We start from the raw sequence: 8651 nt of genomic DNA, 5'->3' as shown, positions 1-8651 counted from the left end.
CGTGCGCCTGTAAAGCTCTGTGGGGGAAGTTACAAAATGATGGAGAGATTCGGGTTCGAGCCGTGGTCACGTCTTTCGGATGGTGACGTTAAAGGTCAGCCCAAGACTTTAAAAATCGTATTTGATTGATACATTTGTTTTGTTACATGTTTGCTTATCTAAGTTCAGGCTTATGATTTTGCTCATCTAAGTTCAGTACATACCTCGTACGATTTCACATGTTGTATTATAACATTATATTTCTAATTTATGATTTTCTACCTTGAATATATCATTTTTTTTATAAAGGCGTAATATTTTTTTGCCTTATATGTATCATAATCCCCGCATTTGTCAATGTATTTTTCCTCATGCAATATTTTACCAGTATCTCCAGTGCATCGGTTGGTTGGGCGGAGGGACCATCAGGTCACAGTGATTAGGTTTGCTCTCCATTTCCCTGACCACCAACTAATGCACTAGGCAACCTGCTATCAAATATTACACGTAACGTACCTATATAATATTTTACGTCTTTTTATGACTTTAATGTAATGATTAATATGGTTACACTTCGTAATTCCGAAGTTTCGTAATTCTGAAACACGTAAATTGCCTATACCTCGATGTTCGTTAATCCGAAAACGTAAAAGGGTTCGCGGTTAATCCGAACATTTGTGGCGTTATTCCGAAGGTTCGTTATTCCGACGGTTCGATAATCCGAAAACGAAATAAAGTTCGATGTTCCGAAGGTTCGTTAGTCCGAAAACGAAATAAGGTTCGTTAATCATTTCGTTTTCGGACTAACGAACCTTCGGAATTACGAACCTCATTTCGTTTTCGGATTAACGAACCTTCGGAATTACGAACCTCACTTCGTTTTCGGACAAAAGAACCTTCGGAATTACGAACCTCATTTCGTTTTCGGACTAACGAACCGTCGGAATTATGAACCTTCGGAAATTTGGAATAACTTTGGAATAACGAACCTTCGAAACTTTGGAATAACGAACCTGCGGAATAACGAAGCTTCGGAATTACGAATTTATGCGGATTAATATTGCTTTTGTAATCTTTAATATGCTTGAAGGGGCCGAGTAAATAATAAATGAATAATAAATACACGTCTGTAAAACTCAATCACACACACCCATACTACGCACATGCACACCACTGTCACGACTCAACAACTTAACTTGCTTCATCGACATAACGCAAATAACTCTTTTCCATATTATAGTTATCCTCGATTTTTTTCTCTTTATATTCTGGTCTTATTTGTTACATATCAGTTCCCTCGATTAAAAACTCGTTTCCACGACTTAGAACTATCATGACTATAGGCAAAGTCGAGGAGCGAGTTCGGTTTAAAAAAATTCATGTCGTCTTAAGGGCTTCATAGAAAAGGGGCATTGAACGTTTTAAAATTTTGTTTGTTTGTAGTTTAAGCAACATTTCCGAAAGAGGAGGAAGAAGAGGCCTAAAACAATATAATAAGTGGAAATTAAATACATACGCAAAAGGATGTAAATGTTGGCTTACATATTGCTATATAAGTAACGATTAAACCCCGGCATGATAATTATGAGGGGGTGCTGTTTTTTGTCGTGGTTTGCATGCCTTAGTTGGTTGCAGGCCGAGGGGCGTAACAGGGTCGATGCATTGGCGGCGGAAGCCACAAACTTTAGGAGGGGACAACCCACAAAAAAAAATTGAGAAGCAAAAAAAAAAAAAAAAGGTTCTCAATCTAAAAATTTTAGGGGGGACGCTTAGGAAAATAAATTGACAAGCAAAAAAAAAAAAAAGGTCATCAACTACAAATTAAGGGGGGGTCCGTCCCCCCTTCTCAAATTTAGGGGGGGACATGTCCCCCCCGCTTCCGCCGCCTATGGGTCGATGGCGGGGGGGGGGGGGGGGGTGGCAAGAGCAACAAAAAAAAATATTCCTGTCATATCATGACTTGACTTTCCTGTGACTTGATATTGATTGTGACATGATATTAAAAAACAACCGTTTATTAACATGGTTGGTTCTCTACGTATTGATCTAATGGTTTTATGTCCATGTGTTTGGTTGTACTAATGTTGAGACTGAAATCCATTTTCCTTATTATAGAGGCAAAAAGTGTTTTTTTTTAGCTACACTGCTAACTTAAACGAAATCAATATTAATCTTATTGCAAATCACACTGAATAAATTTAAAGATCACCCCCACCAAAGGTAGTCTTTAAAAAAAAAGCTAAGATGTTTTCACTCAAACATGATAGAGCGGTCAGAAAGGTGAAAAGTAGGCCTACCTCAAGATATTGAATGATTAATTCAATTTTATTGTTTTTCATTTCCAATAATATACATCAAATACACAGAAAATAAAACAAAATGTGATTACAAATTAACTACGGATGAGTTATAAATATTGTACGACAGTTATAAAAGAAAAGCTTGTATTGAAAATGAACGAATAAGTTAATTTTGAATGACACAAAAATAACAAATAACAGGGGGATTTAGAATTGGTTCCTGTCCAAACAAAAAGAAAGAAGAAAAAATATACTGGCTCTCAACATTATTACAATGAGAGGACTTAGAGGCTTAAAGGTGGAGTTCAACCTGGCTATGAGTTGGTTTTAACAAAAACAGAAAATCTTAGAGCAAAGTATCAGTGGAGGTTTGATAAAAACCTATCGAAAATGGAAGAGTTAAAAATTATTAAAATTTTTTATTTGATGTCTAATGAGAGCAGTACACCCACACTGTTAAAAAATTTATCCTAAAAAAACCTAAATTTTCTGCAGCAGTCTCGAGAATACATGCAATTTTAATGAACTGTGTAATGTTACATGCATTGTATAAACTTACAGGATATTGGTATTAGGTGTATGAAACTTTACAAATTTCCTGTAATATTACTAACTTTCCCACTTTTTATAAAAGGCCTGTTCTGTTATTGCTAAAAATTTCTTGTTATAACAATTTAAATAATGATTCTGTTATTTCATCTATAAAATCTTCTTTTTGTAAGGTGCATAATTATATCAAGCAATGTAAATTTCATACGTTCTTTAATAGATCACGACAAATAAAAATATTTTTCTGAAATAAGGGGGTATGAAATGATGTATCTGAAGATACATCACTCGCACAAACAAAAAAATACTTTCCAATTCTTTTTTCTTTTTTTAAAGAAAATGGCATTTTTTGGATTTATATCACACGATATGAAGAGCATATTAAGCACTCCCACATCATGAAGAGCACATAAAGCACCCAGACGTCATGGGCCTTACATATGGAATACAATGCCAAATTCACTCAAAGAGTTAAAGGGAAATGAAACCTTTGGAATAAGTAGGCTTGTATCGAAACAGAAAAATCAAAGAAACAGATCAACGAAAGTTTATTTATGAGCATTTGAATATTGCAATAACTAATGCTATGGAGATCCTCACGTTGGCAATGCGACAAGGATGTGTGATGTCACATGTGAACAACTTTCCCTTTGATGGACTATAAATTACCCTCAAAATGTCTCTTTTGCTTTTTACTTATGGTGATGCAAACTCTTTATCCATAATGTATTCCTTAAAAATCTGTATTACATGCATTACATTACATCTTTGTCGCATTGCCAATTTGAGGATCTCCATAGCATTAGTGATCGCAATATTAAAATGCTCATAATTTTCTCATTATTTGTCCGATTTTTCTATAAAACTTTCGTTAATCTGTTTCTTTGATATTTTTGTTTTCACACAAGCTATCTTATTCCAAAGGTTTCACTCTGGTCCTCCTCCCTTTCATAAACCCAATTATGCGGATAATAGCAGCATAATATTGTCGTAAAATCGGAGGAGGACCAGAGTTATCCGCATTATTTCGATGCTGCTATTATCCGCATAATAGCAGCATCGGGACCAGATTTTGACTTTATGAACGCATTTCCAAAGCAATGCGGATAATTGCCATGGTGTGGTTACAATGTCACCCTTTTCCAACGCAACCCCATCGGAGGGGGCGTGTGCAGTTGCCATGACAATTTTCCGCCTTTTTCAGGTCGGGCGCTCGTAAAACAATAGTGCGGATTATTTTCGGAGTTTGTGAATGCAATTTTTATTGAATTATCCGCATTACTCTTTTAGGCGGATAATTGGAGGATGGGTTTATGAAAGGGGTACGATTTTACGTCCAAATTATGCGGCTATTATCCGGATAATTGGGTTTATGAAAGGGGTACAGGGTTAAATAACAAAATTGTTCTTTCTTTTTTTTTCTTAATATGAAACACATGGTTTCAAAAACAGGGGGAAAATAAAAATCGGAACATCATACCATTAAGGATTTGGGAGTTGTTTTTGATATGGACATGCCTGACTGACCATGACTGTGTCGTACTCTCAACTGGCAAATATAATCCCAATCGCATCAGAAGTTTCCTGGATACTCTCCAGGCTTGACTATCATGACTATGGTGGATGATGGTTACACTTCGTAATTCCTAAGGTTCTTTTTTTCCGAAGGTTCGTAATTCCTAAACACGCAAATTGCCTATACCTCGATGTTCGTCAATCCGAAAACGTAAAAGGGTTCGTTAATCCGAACATTTGTGGCGTTATTCCGAAGGTTCGTTATTCCGAAGGTTCGATAATCCGAAAACGAAATTAAGTTCGATGTTCCGAAGGTTCGTTAGTCCGAAAACGAAATAAGGTTCGTTGTTCCGAAGGTTCGTTAGTCCGAAAACGAAATAAGGTTCGTTAATCATTATGTTTTCGGACTAACGAACCTTCGGAATTACGAACCTCATTTCGTTTTCGGATTAACGAACCTTCGGAACTACAAACCTCACTTTGTTTACGGAATAACGAACCTTCGGAATTACGAACCTCATTTCGTTTTCGGACTTACGAACCTGGCGGAATTATACGAACCTTCGGAATAACGAACCTTCGGAATATCCGAACCTTCGGAATAACGAAGCTTCGGAATTACGAATGTATGCGGTGGATGATTGCCTGGGGGATCAGTAAACAAGATCTTGGAAGACTAACACGCTTAATCTGTCAAAAACCAAAATGGTGTCATGCTACCCCTCTTCTAAATGAAAATCAGTGGCTACCTGTTTCTGATAGAATTCAATATCCAATTCTTGTTAAAACTTACAAATCTCTGTCAACCACACTCCCTTCTTTCGTTTCTTTGCTTTTAAAGCAACAAAGATCTACATACTCTCTACTTCTACATCTGCTTCTTCCTATGTCATTCCTAAATTCTGAAAACAGGACGGTTTCAACTCTTTCCAATCTCTTGCCCCCCCCCCCCCCATCTTTGGGACAAATTCCTACCTTCTCTCCGAAAAATCTCTTTTCTCGACCTCTTCGAAAACATCTTAAACACACTTTGATAACTATAAACCGTAACTTGTCATATGCCATTAACAGCACTTTGTATCCTCTGGAAAAAGCGCTATAGAAATAATAATAATAATTGTTATTACTATCATAATTAAAATTATTATTATTATCATTATTTTATTATTGTTATTGTTATTATTATTATTATTGTAATTGTTATTATTATTATTATTATTGAAAAAGGGTTTGCCCCTGCAATTATGCACCTACACCCTTACGTCAGATAGTATGATGAATAATTTGTCATTTTTTTCGGGGGTCGCCAAGCAGTCCAGCATAGCTTATAGAGTTACAACCCATGCAACCTTCTTTAAAAAATGGATATGTAATACATGTAGAAAATGCAACTTGGTTCAATTTTTTGCTTGTCAGTTAATCTACCACGTGCATTATTATTGTATTTTCTTTGCTAATATGTTTATGAAAAAAGTTGCAAAAACCAATAAATGAAATGAATGAAAAAGTTATAAAATCCTAGATCTCCTGCCATCTGTCAAATATCATAATACCACAACCAAATAACCATGGTAATGAAGCAGTACATATCACATGATCCGACATTGGAATTGGGTTATCCATGTTATTTGAGGTCCTAAATATAATCACAGTGATTTACTGGCAGTGATTTTCTAGACAATCATTAATTCTACTTTTCATCTAATCACAATCAAAATTTATAATATTACCACAGCTATTTGGCAACCACAGGGCATAAACATATGTTTCGGACAAACCACAACTGCGAGCACGCCGTCAAATCTTAGTCTATATACTCTCATGAAAATGAATGACATTCACAACATTAACTATCAGCAGGACATGAACCGCATGATCTGGCAGAAATACAGCATTATTCACAGCAATCGATCCCCACTCCTTTACGCATTGTTTATCACATAAATATGATTTCCTCACCCGATGAGTTTCCTGGTCAATTTCTTTTTCAAATGAGATTACCCCACTCGGGATGAAGGAGAAGGGGGGGGGGGGGGTCAATCTAAGCCATGATTATTACTGAGTATTTACTTTATTTACTAATTTTCTCATGGAATCATCAGGCACATATTTTTTTTTTAATTTGTAAACACATTGAGTTACAAATATAAATTTGTATTTTATCATTTTTTATCCTTGACGATTGCAAAATAGCGGAAACTTGACTGTTAATTACCCAAGCAAAAAGTTAATTTGAATAAATAGAGAAAGCAAAACATAATGCCACGTCAAATGTCATCACTAATCATGATAAATTGAATACCAAAACAAGGAAGCATTGACACTCAACTTTATGCCAATTAGGCAGCCGATTACGTCACACGCTCATTTTTTTTTTAATATGAAGTATAAAATGATATGAATTCAATTTAGAAATGAACATTGTTAAAATGAGTACTGTATGTTAACATGAGTAGGCCTACCCGGAAATTCAGATTTTTAAGGAAAGGAAGTGGAAGGTGGTTATCAAAATATATAAAAAACGGACAAAGAAAACTGAATGCATGTAATCATGTACTTTGATATACCGTTTCAAGGGGGATTCATAGTCCTAAAATTCATGTGTATGAAATTTACAGTTCATCCCAGTTCAAATAGTTTGAAATGGTTTCTCTGGGATAAAAAGGGACACAGATTATATCAAAATGAGAAACAGAGCAAGTGACGAGGGCAGAACATCATTTTGTTTGATGCCTTCATGAATTAAAATGGAAAGCGGACTTTGGTGTCAACAGTCAGGGTTCAATATGAGCACATTTGGATCACAGAGGTGGTTGTGCTTGGAAGTAAAATTATATTTCTCCTAACATAATGTAGCTCCAATTGTAATTTAAGAAAAAAATTGACACTTGGACTTCTTATGGCTCAGTGTATTTCAGTCATTGATTATCTTCGAGGGGGGGGGGTTAACCGGGTTCCGCTTGATAAAGGACTTTAATATACTTATATACATAATATAAGTGTTATATGCCTTAGCTTCCAAAAGTTCAAAAAGTGTTATAATTTTGCTTAAGATTTCTTTATGATTTAGATCTTCTTTCTTATGTTCATCAAGGGTGAAAAATACTCCAAAAACTTCAAGAAAATCACCTAACTTTAGTATTTTAGTCTCTTCGTCATTGATTTTTTAATCCAGAAAGTTTTTCAGTCTGCAATTGTAACTTTTAGTTTATCAACTGGTTTTACATTGCGAGCAAAAACTGTCATATTATCTGCATGAAGTGCTAATTTAATTTCTTTACCTCAAAATTTGAATTTAATTCCTTCTACAGTGCGTATCAAAAAAAAGTTTACACTTTGAAAAAGACCTGGGAATCAAAATATATACAACATGTGGGTATTTTTTCACATATAATCTTACATCTGGGTCTCATCTATCCAATGAAAGTAAAAGTTTTGACAGAATGTTACACTTGAGTGAGCACTGTCCATTTTTGTAAAGCTCGCAGAAATCTGTTTGCGCAGAAATGCTCGTTTTCACGCTGTGTCAAGTGGAAAGGGCGAAATCAAACTTACCCTTATCAAACACATTTCTCATACATTTCCCTTGCACTTTTAGTCAATTGAAATAAACCGGATACATTCAAGCATCTTGTAACAATTTTACCGCCCAAATTGACATTTCAACACTTAGTAAGAATAACCTTTAACCTTTTTGTGCCAGCTGGATCTTAGGACATAACTGAATCTGAACAAAAGTTTATTTCAGACATCTCTAGCATTTTTTCACTAAGTTTTTATCATTAAAAGTGGGTTTACATTTCATTTTTCATTTAATACTTGTTTCTCCACACTTTTCCCAAGCTTGACAATGATTATCAAAATGAAAATTAAGCCTTAGCCATTTCATGTAAATTACAGCTCAGTGTAAAGCAAATATCGTCACGATGGCCTCGGTGTGTGGGAAAGTGGGATGGGGCGCAATGCACTCTTCGAAGTGTTTTTGGCAAGGAAACAAGTTTAAAAAGGTAAAAGATATCTTCAAATCAATTTTCCTAGCTAAATTCCACATGTTCTTCATGAGTTAAGGTCTACTTTTATCCGCATAACTATTTCAAAGTTCTGCGCAAATCATTTTTCACTAACTTTTCAAAAGTGAGTGGTGCTCACTCAAGCGGATTTTTTTTTCGACAGTTATACCGTCATTTGCTCAAATGGATCAGTACCAATGTTAAAGTGTGGGAAAATCTTCAGGAAATTACAAATGTATAATTTTACAGGATTTTGTCAAAGTGTAAACTTTTTTTTGATACGCACTGTATAAAATTA

The sequence above is a fragment of the Lytechinus variegatus genome, chromosome 2 (genome assembly GCF_018143015.1).
Source record: "Lytechinus variegatus isolate NC3 chromosome 2, Lvar_3.0, whole genome shotgun sequence".
Classification (NCBI taxonomy): Eukaryota; Metazoa; Echinodermata; class Echinoidea; order Temnopleuroida; family Toxopneustidae; genus Lytechinus; species Lytechinus variegatus.
The sequence above is the reverse complement of the archived record's forward strand: the minus strand, read 5'-3'. Positions refer to the sequence as shown.